Here is an 18,961-nt window from a genome sequence, read left to right on the forward strand (position 1 = left end):
ACCCGTTGGGGACTCTTTCTTGCCTCAGCCGATGTCAGAAAAAGTTAACAATTGTTTAACCTGTGGGAAACAAATACCTCATAAAGATTTCCACTCTTACTGTCTGCCTTGTTTAGGCCCAGCCCACGGCGTAGCAGCCTGTTCGCCTGTGCCTCTTTCAACCGGCGAACGCTTAGGCGTCGGTCAGTTTGCAGAACAGTTTTTCGGTTCTGATTTTGCGTACATTATGCCGTCGGATCCTCCGACTACCCCAAAACGCAAAGATAAAGACCGACACTCGGTCCGCGGTTTCGGCGAAACCACGGTAAAGCAAACGCGAGTGTCTCGGTTTCGGCGAAACCGAAAACTGCTCAAAGTACAGCTGAACCTATTCTTACAACTGAGGCCCCTGCTACAACTCTTGAATCGCCTCAGAAATTTTACCCACTCGGTGGTTGACTTATCAGACACCATCCCTTGGATGTCTCTACCCCAGCACGTGGTGCTGCTAGGCCTCCAGCTGCCATGTCCATTAAGGCCTTCGCCAGGGCTAAAGCAGCCTAGACTACCACAACAGTGCCTGTTAAACCCCCACATCCAGGCCCTCTTCTAGTTCTCAAATGCTTTCTTTGGCAGAAGATTTAATTTCTTTAATTAGAGGATCTCAATCTCACCCAGACAGGGCCTCTCAGCCCCAGAGAAGAGACCTAGGGCAGAGCCCCTGAGCCAGTGTCTTCTGATGATTCTGCTGATGAATCAGACATAACTGACCAGCCTGAGGCTCCCTTCTCCAATTTTGAAGATTCTGATGCTGAAGAATCCATTCCAGCTGCTTCCCCACCAGAAGAATTCTCCTTTGGGAAACCTTGCATGCCATGCGAGAACAGTTCCAATGGCAGCAACAGGATTTTCAGACTCCAGAAAAGACTTAGGACCTTTCTGCACCTCCCACAGCACAGGCCCTTAGCTATACCTCCTGTTCTCTCTGTGGTGGATGATGCTTTCAATGATGTTTGCTCGCTCCAGATTCTTTACCCCAGCCCCTGCCAAACCAGACAGATTTTACAGGGTGCCAGATACTCATCACCACCTTTACAAGGCCCCTCTTGCAGACCCAGAAACTATATCCCAGGGTCCCAAGGCAGTAGCCGACCACAGCTAAAAACCCTATTCCTTCTGAAAGGGAAGCAAGGTCACTAGACAGATGGGGTAAAAGGTCTACACTTCAGCTACTCTCTCAGCTAGAGCTTTAAACTGTCAGTTTCACATGATACAATACCAAGAGTTTATGCTTGATCAGTTAACTAAAAAAACTAACCACTGATGAATCTCTTGATAAGAAATATGTATTAGAGATGGTAAATAACATACAACAGGTTAGCAACCATTCCTTAAAATGTGGCTATGATGCACTGGAGGCTTCATTTAGATCAGCCATGACAGGCACAGTGATAAGAAGGCATGCATGGCTAAAGGAACAAGCTTTACCGGATCATGTTAAAGCTAAGTTGCTAGATGCTCCTATGGACAAGACAAGTTTGTTTGGTACACCTGCACAGCAGGTTATGAAGAAAATGGAAGAAAAGGCAAAATCTGTTCAAACTGTTAAAGATTTCTTGCAGGTTCAACCCCCAAGGTTTAGCAGGAACTGGCCTGCCAAAATTGGTCCTTTCCTGACTCCACAAAATTTCAAAGGGGCAGGAATAGACGTTCCAGAGGCAGAAACCAATCCAGAGGAGGTGCCTACAGAGGATGACAGTGGCAAGGTAACAACAGAGGCACAGACACAGCCACTGCCACTACATCAGCACAACCACAGTGACTTAATCCTAAATCCGCCTACCAGGGAACAAATAGCAGCTCCTCTAGGCAGAAAGTTAACCTTATTTTCAAAGAACTGGCACTACATAACAAAAGACAAGTGGATTTTACAAACCATAGATCAAGGTTACGGTTTCACTTCCACACTTTACCAGTCAAAGAGGAATGCCAAATCTACCTCCAAATCAAAAACAGAGGCTCTACGCCAGATAATGGAGTTAGCAAACATGAGAGCTGTGGAAAGAGTGCCAACAGCAGAACAAGGAAAGGGTTCTACTCCAGACTATTCCTAGTTCCAAGAAAGGAAAAAGTTGGAGACCAATTCTCGACCTGTCCACCTTAAATACATACATCATTGTCCCAAAATTCAAAATGCTGACCCTACAGCAACTTCTTCCCATGCTGGGCAAGGAGTCTTGGCTGGTAACTCTAGATCTCAAGGAGGCATACCTGCACGTCCCCATTCGACCAATCTGCAGAAGATACCTCAGATTTCTTGCAGGATCAGAGCACTATCAATTCTCAGCATTGCCCTTTGGCTTATCTACTGCACCCAGAGTATTCACAAAATGCCTGGCATCAGTAATCGCCCATTGCAGACTACAGGAATTCAAATTTACCCATACCTGGACGACTGCCTGCTACAAGGGACAACAAAAGCAAGCTGACAACAGATTTACAAAGGGTCATTTACTTGCTACAAGGACTGGGATACACAGTCAATTTACAAAAGTCAAGGCTGATACCATCCCAAACAAGGACATTCTTGGTGAATTGGACACAGTACAACAGATGGCATTCCTGACTACAGAAAAACAAAAGAACTTCCTCTTTACTTCTTGGCACTAACAAAACTGAACAAGTTAACAGCAAGAAAAGTTCTGCAGGCCTTGGGCTTCATGGCATCATGCATAATCTTGGTCCCATTTGCCAGACTACATATGAGGAAACTACAGTGGTACCTAAAGAATTTATGGTCCCAACACAGACACAGTCTAGAAACAGAAATCCCACTAATTCCATGCTTAAAACAGGAGTTCCTATGGTGGGCTCAGGCATGCCAGTCAAACCCAGGCCTACCCTTTCGCAGATGTCAACCAAGCCAGACCATCACAACAGTCGCTTCAGACCTAGGATGGGGGTCCCACATGCTGGACAAATGCGTGCAAGGATTGTGGACACAGGATCAACTTCACCTGCACATCAATCTAAAAGAAATGCTGGCAGTAAAACTGGCAATCCAAAAGTTCAAACCATTTCTCAAAGAGGGCCAATTGATGATAAGGACAGACAACACCACAGTCATGTGGTACATCAACAAACAGGGAGGCACTCATTCATACCCCTATGCAGAATGACCTTGGAGCTGTGGACCCTGGCACTCAGCTACAACATTCAGTTACAGGCAATATTTGTACCGGGAAAGACAATACTCTAGCAGACATATTAAGCAGAACCACCGGATGCCCACGAATGGAAGCTGCACCGGACATCTTCAAGACCATCTCGAAGAAATGGGAATGCCACAGATAGACCTATTCGCATCACCTCTCAATCACCAGCTCAAAAATTCTGCACAAGGACATTCCACCCACTAGCATGGAAAGTGGACTCACTCTCCTTCAACTGGAAAGGCCTAACAGCATATGCATTCCCACCTCTTCCTTTGATACACAAGGTACTACTAAAAATCAAGGAAGAACGTCCAAGGATAATCCTGATAGCTCCAAACTGGCCAAGACAACACTGGTACCCACTACTGAAGAGCATGTCTCGAACAATATGTGGCCAATACCCTGATGCCTTTGATGTTAACTCAGAACAACTACAGCATCATACATCCAAACCTAAAACGCTGCAACTGACTGCATGGAACATCACATAACAGCAGCTAATCCAGAACTTTCCCAAAGAGTTAAAGACATTATTCTTGAAGCCGCAGACCTTCAACAAGAAGGAACTATGCTGGAAAATGGAAAAGGTTTGTCATTTGGAGTACGGAAAGAGGAAAAGATGTGTCAAACATAGATATGCCTAACATTCTGGAGTATCTGGCGAACTTCTTCATTCAGGCCTGTCCTACTCCTCCATCAAGATACATGCATCAGCTATTTCAGCAGAATACAGCTTTGATCCACCTGTTTTTGCACCCTTTGCTCAGGCAGTTCCTCAGAGGAATCAAGAATGTAAAACCTCCAAGGAAACCACCATTACCAGCTTGGGATTTAAACTTTGTGCTAGAAAAGTTGACACTATCACCCTTTGAACCAGCAGCAACAGCAGACCTACAACACCTGTCATGGAAAACTGCTTTCCTACTGGCAATTACTTCAGCAAGGAGGGTTTCAGAACTACAGGCCTTAATGGCAGTGCAACCTTCCTAATCTTCCACCAAGATAGAGTGTCCATGAGGACTAATCCTACATTTATGCCCAAGGTGGTATCCAGAGTGTCTTTAAACCAGGCAATCCACCTACCTACCTTCTTTCCCAACCCACAAAACAGAGGGAAAGAATACTGCATACCTTGGATGTACATAGACAGCTACGCTACTACTTGGACAGAACAAAAATAGCAGAAAGACTGACCAACTTTTGTAGCCTATGCAACAGGAAGGGAAGGAAAAGCTATTTCAAACAGACAATCTCCAAATGGATAGGAAATTGCATACGATACTGTTACTCCTTCCATGGAAAACCAATTCCACAGAACATAAGACCTCATTCTACAAGGGCAACAGCCACTACCACAGCCTTCTTATGAGGAGTGGCAACCAAAGACATTATTGAGGCGGCTACTTGGACCTCCGTGCATACATTTGCCAAGCATTATAATTTGCCTCTATATTCCAGATCCCGAGCAGGGTTTGCCACTGCTGTACTGCAAGGGATCCTAAACACACCATAATCTACTTTTATCCTCCTCCCTAGTTGGCTATGGTATTCTACCCACTTGTTATGACTGCAGATGCATCCATGAAGGACATAGTACAGTTTTGTACCTACCATAAATGTAGATGTCCGAACTGGATAGCATCTGCAGTCAGGATTACCCTCCCTCCTTCCCCTCTGTGGTACTCCTAGGGTGTTTACCCTCCTAATAGCTAGCTGTTGGGGGGGAGTCTTTTATGGTGTATTTGTTTGTATATATGTATATATATGCTTATTGCTGTGTTTACCTCTATCTATTTGGAAACATTGGCATCTATCCAAATTTTAGCCTGCAAGAGGGCTACTGGCATCTGGGGCAAGAAACACTGAGGAAAATGGCGTCGGCTGATGCTTTTATACCGAAGACCAACAGAGATGACGTCGGGTGGAGTGCGACATCAGCGGCGGACCCGGACTTTGGAATCCGGCCGACTGCAGGGCTGCCTGACGACAGGACAACCCACTTGTTATGACTGCAGATGCTATCCAGTTCGGACATCTACATTTATGGTAGGTACAAAACTGTACTTTTTGTACCTACCATAAATAGATGTTCGAGATCCATTGCTGCAGTCAATTTACCCTCCCTCCTTCCCTCTGTGTTTAGGGGTGGTTGTGTAGGTGAGGTTGTCTTCTGCTAATTTTGTATATATTGTACATATTTTTGGTGCAGGTATGTTTGGAGTTTTTGGGTTTTGGCCTTATCTTTTCAGGGTCTTCTGACATCTGGGGCAAGAAAAGACTGAGGATATGGCGTCGGTCATGCGCATTAGTACCCTGGCGTACTGACGTCAGTCTAATGCGCCCTGACCGACGTCAGCCATATACTTTGGTATTCGGGCCGACTGGACAGTGGACTACCCAATAGTTAGGACTGCAGCAATGTGGATCCTCGAACATCTACATTTATGGTAGGTACAAAACTGTACTTTTTGTACCTACCATAAATGTAGATGTTCATTCACTGCTGCAGTCCAGGTTACCCTCCCTCCATCCCCTCTGAACTAGCTGGACTTATCTATACCCTTCTATCCTATACAACCTTTGGGGTATTTTTGCTGGTAACTGAAGGTATTGTTTTTATTTTATATGTATATTTTTGATTAGCAATATGTATTGCCTACCTACTTGGGGGCACCTGACATCTGGGGCAAGAAAAACTGAAGAAAATGGCGTTGGATGCATATTATATACCCCTGGTGCACTGACGTCAGGGAAGAAGCGACAGCAACCGACGCCGGACCAAGACTTTGCAACTCTGGCCGACTGTGGGAACCACCTGACGGCAGGATAACCCAAGTGTAATGACTGCAGCAGTGTGAACACTCGAGCATCTACATTTATGGTAGGTACAAAACTGTACTTTCCTCGACTTCAGGGCATGCCTATGGATGCTATTTTTGTCTCATTTAGTAGACTTTTTCAGGAGACATTCTGAAAGTAATTGTATTTATGATAGTACAAATAATGAATATTATGGTTATGGAAATGTGGAGACAGTCTTTGGGTTTTTGTTGGATGTTATGGAATGGTATTAAGGATGATTGAAAGCTTTTATGCTTTATCTTAAATTTTCTTATAGTCATATTTACACTAAAATTTGCATTATTCACAGCCATTTTTAGATGCTGTTATCAAATGAACAGGTGGTTCAGTACAAACATCTTTATAAAGAAAAACATTTATCAGGCATTCACTTTTAGCCAGAAGTAGTTGTCATAATTTAAAGTGACCAGAAGACTTAGAAAAAATAAGCTAGTGATTTAGTAAAACACTTCAGACTATAAAGTCAAACTACACAGTCTCATTTTTTTTACACACCAGTTACAAATGTCGAAATGAATTACTGACATGCAGGCTTAGTCTTGCTCTTAGCATTGGAGTGTCAATATTTGAAAAAATTTAATAGTCTGAGTGTTATCAGATTTTGATCGAAATTCAATATTATGGATTATCGATCTCGGAGCTGTATTTTCACTTTTTTAATTTCTCCAAGTCTTTTGGGTTTCTATTACCATGACAGGAATGTATCCCATTCCTAAGTCAAAGTACACAAGTATGAATGAAGACATGTAAGGTGATGTGTGCTAAGATCCCAGTAAACATCAATCATATTTCCATGTTGTCATCTGCATTTTTAAATATGGGTGCTAAATTCTATATGTCCACTAGATGGCGGTGTAGCATCATCCAAATTTGCTTCTTCATAGTCCTGAGAGAGGTGTATATAATACTTAATTCCTGATTATTTAAAATATATATTTTTCTATTTATTTAAAAAAATGTATATCATGTTGTGAATGTATATATTACTTTCTCTGACATCTGGATATTTATTGTGTGGTTTCAAACATTGTCATTTTCAAAACATTTTTGCTAAATTAATTGGTTTAGTTACATGGTGTAAAGATGGTATAAAAGGCTACATGATTTATTTATTTATTGATTGACTGATTAATTTATCTATCTTTTTTCATGCACTGAATAGGCCATAGGGTAAACTAAGGCCTAATGCTGTTAGTTTGTCATAAAAAGCAAAAACTAATTTTACAGTGCTGGAGTGCATTTGTTTGCTGAATTATGTCTATTTTATCTCCCTTTATTTTGGAAGCCTGTGTAAACTACTGTATCTGTATATTTATTTATTTACTTATTTGATTTTTGTTTACCAGGATAACCCGAATGGGCGCAGGCCCATTTTCAGCAAAGGCCCAGAAGGAAAGTGGCAAAAGATACAATTATCAAAAAAGACATAGTTTGTAAACTTATACAGTAGTAGAATAAACAGAAAAACACAAGGTATACATAATACATTAAAAATGTTATGGAGCATAACTTATACATAAAAAAAATTATACATAATACACTGAAAAAATTGTTATGGAGCATAACACACAAAAATGCATAACAATTTTAAGAAATGGACAATTATTTCATTAGTAATGACATTCTAAACAAGAAGTCAAATAAATGTGACTATGGCAAATATATGTAATATGCAAAGCACTATATATATGTAAGCACTGTATGTGTAATATGAAAAGCAGAGTAATTGTAAAAAGGCTGAAGAGAGTATCTAAAGAAAGAGAAAGAAAGGTGATACTTATGGTGAGTTTAAGAGAAAAAAAGTTAGACATATATCAAATAGGCAGTGAGCATCTACAAAGAGAAAATAGATAAGGTATGTATAAGAAAAAAATACAGCAATATGTAAATCAGGAGATCGACAAAAGGATATAATATTCAGCCAGGAGTTATACAAGAGCAGAGCTAAGAATTAAATAGATGGGACTTTAGAAGTATTTTGAACTGTGAGGGAATGGCAGTGGTTAAAATGTGCTGGGGGTTAAGTTCCAAATCATGGAGATTCGATTAGAGTAGAGAGCATCCCCAAAATTATTGTTAGCTTTTGTGACTTGTGGTGGACTTGTAATAGGAGTTTGTCAGAGGATCTCAAGTGTCTTCTGATAGACTAAAGATGAAGTAGATTACATAGTGCTGGACATGTCATGGGCCATAGTAAGTCAAAGTAAACTGTATTGTCATACAGATCAACACAGAGGAAAAAATGCATGTCACTGGATGAAATTTCAATACTCGGGCTCGTACCATAAGAATTACAGTTTACAGAAGGAAGATTAATAATAATTTAAAAATACTGAGATAGAAATCAAAAATAAGATACTAAAAATAAACACAATAAAGTATAAAGTGTAAAGTGAGCTATGTAGATAACAATGACATATTGCACATAAATAATGTTTGTTTACCCATTTAGCAGGTTAGGCTATGGGTTTGTTGTTCAGCAGTCTGATAGCACGTGGGAAGAAGCTGTTATGGAATCTGGATGTCCTGCATCTAATGCTTCTGTAGCGCTTCCTTGTTGGCAGGAGTTTTAACAGTCCATAGGCCGGATGATGTATATCCCTCAGTAGTTTTCGGACTCTGCCATAGCATCTGTTTGAATATATGTCCTGTAGGGACTGAAGGTTGGAGCCAATGATTTTTGTGGCTTGTTTAATGATCTTATTCAGTGCCTTCTGATCAGCTTGAGAGCAATTTCCATACCAGACAATGATGTTTGTCAGTACGCTCTCAGTTGCGGCTCTGTAGAAGGTAAGTAGGACCTGTGGGGGGAGGTTAGCTCTACGAAGTCTCCTAAAGAAGTGGAGATAATGTTGGGCTCTCTTTATAAGGTAGGAAGTGTTTGTGGCCCAACTGAGGTAAAATCAATGATGATTTCCTTGGTTTTCCCAACATTTAGTGCTAAATTGTTGTCAATGCACCAATGAATGAGATGGGTCACCTCCTCCCTGTAGGCTCCCTCATCTTCCCTCTTGATAAGGCCGATTACTGTGGTGTCATCTGCAAATTTGTTGATTCTATTTGACTGATGTGTAGCTGTGCAGTCATGTGTTAGAACTGTGAAAAGAAGTAGACTGGGTATGCAACCTTGTGGGACCCCAGTGTTTAAGGTGATGTTGTTTGAGTGATGCTTTCCTGCTCAAACTATTTGTGGCCTTTCAGTCAGGAAGTCAAGGATCCAGTTGCATATTTTGTTTTTTATGCCTAGATTACTTAGCTTTGACAGCAGTTGTTGTGGAATTACTGTATTGAAGGCAGAGCTGAAGTCTATGAATAGCATGTGTACATAACAGTCCTTATTTTCCAGGTGGTCCAAGGTGTGATGAAGTGTTAAGGCTATGGCATCCACAGTAGAACGATTTGGCCTGAATGCAAATTGAAAAGGATCAAATGTAGCAGGTAGGCAGGATGTTATGTGATCCTTGACCATTTTTTTGAAACACTTCATCACTACTAAGGTAAGTGCAATTGGCCAATAATCATTTAATGATGCTGGAGATGGTTTCTTGGGCATAGGGATAATGTCGGTGGTCTTCAAGCATTTGGTTGAGAGTTAGATAATTGAGTAACTCAAGTCAGTTTAGTTGATATAAGGCAGTACAGTGATGTGATCTACATGGTGAGCTGGTAGAAAATCTGGCAGTCTTATTGTAAAAAGTGTCTAATTTTATTAGAGCTGTTTTCTTCAGATTGGTGAAGATTGGAGAGGCATAAAGAAGAGTAGAGAGAATATGAGACCTGGGAAGAGATTGTCTTGTGGAGTCAGTGAGGTAATGTTTAAATGTTCATCGTGTTTCACTGTTGCAGTCATTACAATTGGGTTATCCTGCTGACAGGCTACCCGCAGTCGGCCCGAGTTCCAAAGTCTAGGTCCAGCATCGGTTGCTGTCACCTCCTCCCTGACGTCAGTGCACCAGGGGTATAAAAGATGCAGCCGACGCCATTTTCTTCAGTCTTTCTTGCCGCACAGTGCCCAAAGCAAAAGCAGTTCTCAAGTGCCGGTCGGTCGACTCCTGAGATTTTCAAATTTGAATTGCAGATCCGAAGTCTTCATTAAAGCTAAGTACCCCGTTGGGGAAACTTTTTTCTTGCTCCAGACCAATGTCAGAAAAAGTTAATAATTGTATTTCTTGTGGGAAGCAAATACCTCATAAGGATTTTCATTCTTACTGTATTCCTTGCCTAGGCCCTGACCACGATGTTGCTAGTTGTCGGTTTTGTGCAAGATTTAACCAACGCACTATTAAGCGTCGGTACAATTTTGCATTTCATTACTTTGGCAGAAGATTCAATTATATAATGCCGTCAGAACAGCTGACTACTGGAGTTTATAAAAAGCGCAAAGAAAAAGAAAAGGACAAGCATCTGAGGTCCAAAACCGACGACAAGGCTTCTGTTAGGCCTGTCGCCAGTTCTCAGTGAGGCGCTTTTGCAGCCCCTGATGCCCGCTACCTCAGAGCCACAGGCCGCTTCTGACTCCCACGTGGAGCCGACTAGGCCGCTGGAAACTCAAGGTATTGGACACTCGGAAACTATTCCCTCAGATGGGTCCGGAGCCGCTGAGCAGGCATCGGCTTCTGAGGGTGTTTTCAGACCTACACAGTTATATGTAAAACCAACATCAGCTTCAAAGGCAAAGACTAAAGCAGCTCTAAAGACAAAGAAACAAGTACAGCATTCTCCTGGACAGGCCTCCATGCCTAAAAAACAGATGCTTAAAATGGCTGAAGACCTAATTACTTTGGTCAGGGGTTCCCATCCCCCTCCTGATAAGAGGCCTAGGCAAGAGATAGAATATGAATCTTCAGATCAGGTTTCCATTTCCTCTGATTCCTCTTCTGAACAGGAATATTCCCTTCCTCCCTATGAGGATTCTGATGCGGAAGAATCTATCCCTTCAGCCTCTCCTCCTGAGGATTATTCTTTTGGGGAGACCCTGCATACTATGAGGGAGCATTTCCACTGAGAGAGCCAAGATTACTCTGAATCCAAGAAAAGGCTCAGAGACTTTCTTTTATTACCTCAGCACAGACCCCTTGTTATTCCTCCTGTTTTAGACATTGTAGATGATGTATTTTCAGAGTCCGGTCTGTCTCTTGACTCTTTACTACCAGCTACTGTTAAGCCAGATAGATACTACAGGGTTCCTGATTCACATACATTTCTTTACAAAAACCCTGCTGCTGACCCAGAAACTATTTCTCAAGGTCCCAAGGGGGTCAAGGATTCCACTGCAAAAAACCCTATCCCCTCTGATAGGGATTCAAGGGCCCTGGACAGATGGGGGAAAAGATTTATACTTCTGCTACCTTGACTGTAAGAGCTTTAAATTGTCAGTTTCATATGCTTAAATATCAGCAATATCTTATGTCACTGCTTAAACAGAAAATGTTGGCAAATTCAGAATGTGCAGAAAACAAAGAAATGCAGGATTTATTGCATGCAGCTGAACAAGTGGGAAAGCATACTTTGCAATGTGGTTTTGACTCTCTAGAGGCCTCCTGCGGGGCCGCAGTTACAGGTTCTGTCATTAGGAGGCATGCTTGGTTAAAAGAACAGAATCTGCCCGATCATTTTAAAGCAAAACTATTAGATGCTCCCTTACAATATGATACCTTGTTTGGTGTTAAAGCAGAAGAGGTTTTGAAGAAAATGGAGGACAAAGCTAAATCTATGCAAACAGTGAAGGATTTCTTACAGGTACAGCCTCCCAGATTTAGTAGGAACTGGCCTACAAAGAATTGGTCCTTTCCAGTGTCAGATAGGCCACAAAGAGGCAGATACAGATGCTCCAGAGGCAGATCACAGCCCCAAGGCTCATACAGGCCTAAACAATGGGGTACTTCTACCTCCAAAAGTGGACAGGAAAAATCACAGCCATACAGGAAACAGTCTCAATGACTTCCCCCTGCCAGCACCAAGCACTTATCTTCTGGCAGTTCCTTTGGGGGGAAAACTAGCACTTTTTTCACAAAATTGGCACATGATCACCCAGGACAAATGGGTCTTAAATATCGTATCTCAAGGCTACAAGTTCCACTTTCACACCCTGCCAAGGCCAAACGGTATGCCAGACCTGCCACGCAATCAATGGGCAGAGGCACAAAAACAAGTTTCATCCCTCATGGACATGAGGGCCATACAGCAAGTACCACAGCAAGAGCAGGGACAAGGATTTTACTCAAGGCTATTCTTGGTACCCAGAAAGGACAAAGCCTGGAGACCAATACTGGACCTGTCTATCCTAAACACATTCCTGGATATTCCAAAATTCAAAATGTTAACTCTGCAGCAGCTTCTGCCCATGCTGGGCAAGAAAGCTTGGCTTGTGACTTTAGACCTAAAAGAGGCATACCTGCATGTCCCAGTCAGACAATTATGCAGAAGATACCTCAGATTTATAGCTGGCTCAATGCACTACCAATTCTCTGCACTACCCTTTGGCTTATCTACTGCACCCAGGGTCTTCACAAAATGCCTGGCACCAGTAATTGCATTTTGCAGACAAAGAGGAATACAAATATATCCTTACTTGCACGACTGCCTTATTCAAGCAGAGAACAAGGACATCCTACTACAGCATCTGGCGTTTGTAAAAAGATTACTTATGGGTCTAGGGTACACAGTAAACAAAAAGAAATCAAAACTCATACCCTCTCAAGAGATAATATTCCTGGGTGCAAGCTTAAATACAACTGCCCAGATGGCATATCTCACGCCAGACAAACATAGACAACTGACTACTTATTTCAAAATGTTGGCAACAAAGACCCAGTTATCTGCAAGAAAAATTCTGCAGGCTTTCAGCTTCATGGCATCCTGCATACTACTAATTCCATATGCAAGACTGCATATGAGGAAACTTCAATGGTATCTAAAAAGTGTTTGGACTCAGCATTGCCACAGCCTGGAAACAATAATTACCCTCATTCCCTGCCTGCAACAGGAGTATCGATGGTGGGCAAAAGCCTGTCACCTCAACACGGGACAGCCATTCACCTTACCCACAGCCAGGCAGACATTGACAACAGATGCATCAGATTATGCCTGGGGGGCCCATATGGCAGGAAGATGTATTCAGGGCACATGGTCCGCAAGTCAAATGCATCTACATATCAATCACAAAGAGATGCTAGCTGTTCAGAATGCCCTGACAGCCTTCAAGGATATACTTCATCCAGGACAACTACTGATAAAGACGGACAATACTATAGTCATGTGGTACATAAACAAGCAGGGGTCACACATTCCTACCCCCTCTGCAGACTAGCCATGAACTTGTGGAACACAGTACTGACTTACCAAGTACATCTGCAAGCACAATTCCTGCCAGGAAGGATAAATACTCTGGCAGACGAACTAAGCAGAAACCTAATGGATCCCCACAAGTGGAAATTGGATCCACAACTCTTCAGCATGATAACAAGGAACTGGGGGTGCCTGGACATAGACCTATTTGTCTCCCCTCACAACTGCCAACTGAGATTCTGCACAAGGATTTATCACAAGCAAGCATGGAAAGTGGATGCTCTATCTTTCAGCTGGAAAAACCTATCAGTATATGCCTTTCCTCCTCTGCCTCTCCTCCCCAAGGTACTCCTCAAGGTCAGACAAGAGAAGCCAAAAATGATACTGATTGCCCCAGACTGGCCCCGCCAGCACTGGTACCCAATCCTAAAGAGCTTGTCTCAATGCCCAGCTTGGACATTACCTCAAATTCCTCACTTATTGACCCAACAAGACAGTATGATACTGCACAGCCAACTCAGGACCTTAAACCTGGCAGCATGGTGAATAATGTAGCCATTCAAGACACACCTCTCTCTAAGGCAGTGATGGATGTTATTTTGGAGGCCTGGAGGCCTAGCACCAGAAAGTCTTATACAGAAAAATGGAAGAGATTCTGTGCTTGGAACCAGGCACAAGGTATTGACACGACTATTCCAAATATTCCTCAGATTTTGCAATACCTAACTGAGATGCTGGATAAAGGCCTTTCCTTTTCATCAATTAAAATTCATGCCTGTCATTTCAGCTCATTACAATACAGAACCACCTATTTTTTCTCATCCATTACTAAGGCAGTACCTCAGAGGGGCCAAAAACATAAGACCACCAAGGAGAGCACCAATACCTGCATAGGACCTCAACTATGTCTTAGAAAAACTCACACTGCCTCCATTTGAGCCAGCCTCTGCAGCTGATATAAAATTCTTATCCTGGAAAACAACTCTGCTCCTAGCAATTACCTCCGCTAGATGAGTCTCAGAGTTACAGGCACTCATGGCTGTGGAACCTTTTATCATTTTCCATCCTGACAGGGTTTCTCTAAGGACAAACCCTACATTTATGCCTAAGGTAGTGTCCAGTGTGGCCCTTAACCAAATAGTTCATTTGCCTACTTTTTATCCAATCCCACAGAATAAGGGTGAGAGACTTCTGCATTCTTTGGACATTCACAGGCAGCTACGCTTCTACTTGGACAGAACCAAAGCTTTCAGAAAGACGGAGCAACTTCTAGTGGCATATGCTGCAGGATCACAAGGAAAGCCTATCTCAAAACAGACTGTTTCAAAGTGGATAGGCCACTGCATTCGTTTCTGCTATTCACAGCATGGCAAATCAGTGCCTAAGGGTATTAGGCCACATTCAACCAGAGCAGCAGCCACTTCAGCAGCCTTCTTCAGAGGAGTACCAACCAAAGATATCTTAGAGGCTGCAACTTGGAGTTCAGTGCATACTTTTACAAAGCACTATCACTTACCTCTCTACTCTAAGTCCAGGGCAGGCTTTGCCACTGCAGTTCTGCAGGGTCTGATAGCCTCTCCTAATCCTATTTAGCACCAACCTCCCAACCTTAGCTTTGGGATTCAACCCAATTGTAATGACTGCAACAGTGAAACACGAAGAACATAGTACAGTTGTGTACCTACCATAAATGTAGATGTTCGAGTGTATTCACTGTTGCAGTCTAGGTTACCCTCCCACCATCCCCCTTTTTACCTTGCTGGGACTTATCTGTACTTCTCTGTTCTATACAACCTATGTGGTGTATTTGCTTGTAGATGAAGGAAAAGTTGATTTTTGTATATGCATGCTTATTGGCATAATTTAGCCTACCATTTTAGGGGCACCTGACATCTGGGGCAAGAAAAACTGAAGAAAATGGCATTGGCTGCATCTTTTATACCCCTGGTGCATTGACGTCAGGGAGGAGGCGACAGCAACCAACGCTGGACCTAGACTTTGGAACTCGGGCTGACTGCGGGTAGCCTGCCAGCAGGATAACCCAATTGTAATGACTGCAACAGTGAATACACTTGAACATCTACATTTATGGTAGGTACACAACTGTACTTTCTATAAACAGAACCTAGTATAATAGGGACTTTTTTAATGATTAGAGGCAAATGTTTATCAAATCTCAAGTTATTATCAGTTGTAACCATGAGTAGCTTAGTGTGAGGTATAGGTTCTGTCTTAGAATTGTTAGAAGAATATATCTGAAAAGGAGAGTGCAAATCTAATTTTTTTTATTTGAAAAAATCATAAGTTTGGTTTTGTTGGGCTTGAGAATTAACTGAGAGTCAGGATTCTACTGCGGTGAAGGAAAGATGGCTTATTTCTAGAAGTTTGGAGAATGCGGGGTAGAACATATGAGAGTGGAATCATCTGCATACTGTAAAATTGCAGCTAGGTGGGTGGCAGTATGGAGCTTGTTGATGAAAATGCTAAATAAAAGTGGACCCAAGATAGAGCCTTGTGGGACACCAAGTGAAACAGGTAGCAGAGAGGATAAATCTCGTTGCCATTTTACAGTTTGTTGTCTGCCAGAAAGGCAGTTATGGAACCAAGCAAAAGCTGTATGGCTTAAATTAAGATATGAGAGTTCATTAAGTAGATGTTCTTCGTGTTTCACTGTTGCAGTCATTACATTTGGGTTATCTGCCTGCAGGTAGCCCTCAGCCGGCCTGAATACCAGAGTCTTGGATTCCTGCGTCGGATGCTGTCTCTTCTTCCATGACGTCAGGTCATCAGGGGTATAAAACATGCAGCCGACGCCATTACATCAGTCTTTCTTGCCGCGCGGTGCCCGAAGCAGAAGAATTTTGCAAGTGCCGGTCAGCCGACTCCTGAAATTTTCATTTTTGAGTTTCAGAACCGAAGTCTTCAAAAAAGCTAGGTACCCCATTGGGGATCTTTTTTCTTGCTCTTAACTGATATCAGTAAAAATTAACAATTGTCTTACCTGTGGAAAGCAAATACCTCATAAAGATTTTCATTCATACTGCATTCCTTGCTTAGGTCCAGACCACGACGTTCCTCGCCTTATTCAACCCCCGAACTACTCGCCGTCGGTCTATTTTTACAGCAAATTATTATGGTTCTCGGTATAACTATCCAGAAATGGCTTCGGTAAGCCATCCGACTACTGATATTCTGAAAAAATGTAAGGATATAGACAGAGACAGACCGCATAAGTCTAAAACTGCAGACGATGCTTCCGTTAAGCTAGTCGCCAGTTTGCCTGTACTCAATGAGGTGCTTTCGCAGTGCCTGATACCCGCTACTTCAGATTTGTAGGCCTCTACTGAGACCCATTCAGAGTCCAGTATGCTGCGAGATGCTTCTTCGACTATGGAGCCTGCAGATGTCTCTACCTTGGATGGGTCCGGAGCCACTGCGCAGGCACCAGCTTCTGAGGTGTATTCAGGCCTACAGATTTGCATTTTAAACCGACGCCATCTTCTTCATCCAGGCCTAAAACTCCACCCACGCCTAGAAAAACGACGTCTAAACCCCATGGTCAGGCCCGTATGCCTAAAAAACAATTGCTTAGAATGGCTGAAGACCTTATTACTTTAATTAGGAGAAACCAGCCTTCCCCCTCTAAGAAACCTAGAACTGATTTTCCTTCTGATTCAGGATTCTGATATTTCTGTTTCTTCTGATTACCAGGATTTGCCCTTATCTACCTATGAGGATTTTGATGCAGAAGATTCCATTCCTTCTGCTTCCCCTCCAGAAGATTTTTCTTTTGGTGAAACCTTGCACACTCTTAGGGAGCATTTCCACTGGGAAAGCCAGGATTACTCTGACTCCAAAAAGAAGCTTAGGGAATTCTTACTCCTTCCTCAACACAGGCCTTTAGCTATCCCTCCTGTTCTGGAAATTGTGGATGATGCCTTCTTGGAATCTAGACAGTCCCCAGACACTTTGCCTCCAGCTCCCAGAAAACCTGACAGGTATTACAGAGTACCTGACTCTCACAAGTTCCTCTTCAAGAATCCTACTGCAGATCCAGAGACCATTTCCTAAGGACCAAAGGGCATTAAGGCTACTGCTGCCAAAAAATGCTACCCCTTCTGATAGAGATTCTAGAGCCTTGGACAGATGGGGTAAGAAGGTATACACTTCTGCTACTTTGGCCATTAGGGCTTTAAATTGCCAGTTTCATATGTTAAAGTACCAGCAGCATATTATGGGACTACTTAAACAGAAAATGATGTTGATTTCTGGCTGTGCTTAACACAAAGAATTACAGAACTTAATGCATTCTGCTGAAGAAGTTGGTAAACCTACTTTGCAATGTGGTTTTGACTCTTTAGAAGCATCTTGCAGGGCTGTTGTCACTGGGTCTGTACTTAGAAGGCATGCTTGGCTTAAGGAGCAAAACTTGCCAGATCATGTCAAAGCTAAACTACTGGATGCTCTCTTAATCCAAGACTGCCTGTTTGGCAATAAAGCAGAAGAAGTCCTCAAAAAGATGGAGGAAAAAGCTAAATCTATGCAAACTGTTAAAGATTTCCTGCAAGTACAGCCTCCCAGATTTAGTAGGCATTGGCCTTCAAAGAATTGGTCCTTTCCAGTCTCTTCCAGGCCTTCTCAGTCCAAACCTAGGAACAGCCGACCACCTAGGTTACAGTCTCAGGCTACGCACAGGCCTAAGCAGTGGTGGGCTCCCACTCCCAAAGCAGGAAGTAGTAAGACACCCTGCTATGGAAAAATGTCACAATGACTTAACCTTAAACCTTCCAAGCCCTGCTCAACTGCCTGCTCCCTTAGGAGGAAAGCTCACTCTGCATGCAAAAAAAATGGGAACTCATTACCCAGGACAAATGGGTTTTAAATATAGTTTTTCAAGGATACAGATTCCACTTCCACACCCTATCAACCCCAAACGGTTGGCCAGACATACCCCCAAATCAGTGGGCAGAGGCTTAACAGCAGGTTCTCTCTCTTCTAAGTATCAGGGCTATCCAACCTGTCCCAGCAGAAAAAAGGGGACAAGGTTTTTGGTTTTTATTCAAGACTTTTCCTGGTACCCAGAAAAGACAGCTCCTGGCGTCCTATCCTGGACCTCTCTATTCTAAACACCTTTTTGGTAATCCTAAAATTCAAAATGCTAACACTTCAACAGCTGCTTCCTATGCTAGGCAAAGATGCCTGGTTGGCAACCTTAGACTTAAAGGAAGCTTACCTGCACATTCCAATAAGGGAATCTTGCAGGAAATACCTATGCTTCAAGGCAGGCTCCATGCACTATCAGTTCTCTGCACTTCCCTTTGGCTTATCTACTGCGCCCAGGGTATTCACAAAGTGTGTAGCTCCAGCCATTGCATTTTGCAGGTAGAGAAATATTCAAATATACCCATACCCGGATGATTGTCTGATTAAGGTAGAAAGCCAGGACTTGCTATTAAAACATCTGGTATTTGTAAAGAAACTTCTAACCTCACTGGGGTACACCATAAACGAAAAGAAATCTCACCTAGTACCCTGCCAACAGATTGTATTCATGAGAGCAAGCTTGAACACAACTTACCAGATGGCTTACCTCACAACAGAGAAACCAGTGTATTTGA

The 18,961-nt window shown here is 42.7% G+C and overlaps 1 protein-coding gene across 1 annotated transcript in view; it reads left to right on the top strand.

Moving 5' to 3' along the window:
• Nucleotides 1–18,961, top strand: part of PENK (proenkephalin) — a 191,423-nt gene that overhangs the window by 111,275 nt on the left and 61,187 nt on the right. The window lies entirely within an intron of this gene.

This window comes from Protopterus annectens, chromosome 3.part0 (genome assembly GCF_019279795.1).
Source record: "Protopterus annectens isolate FY-2018-M chromosome 3.part0, PAN1.0, whole genome shotgun sequence".
Lineage (NCBI taxonomy): Eukaryota > Metazoa > Chordata > Ceratodontiformes > Protopteridae > Protopterus > Protopterus annectens.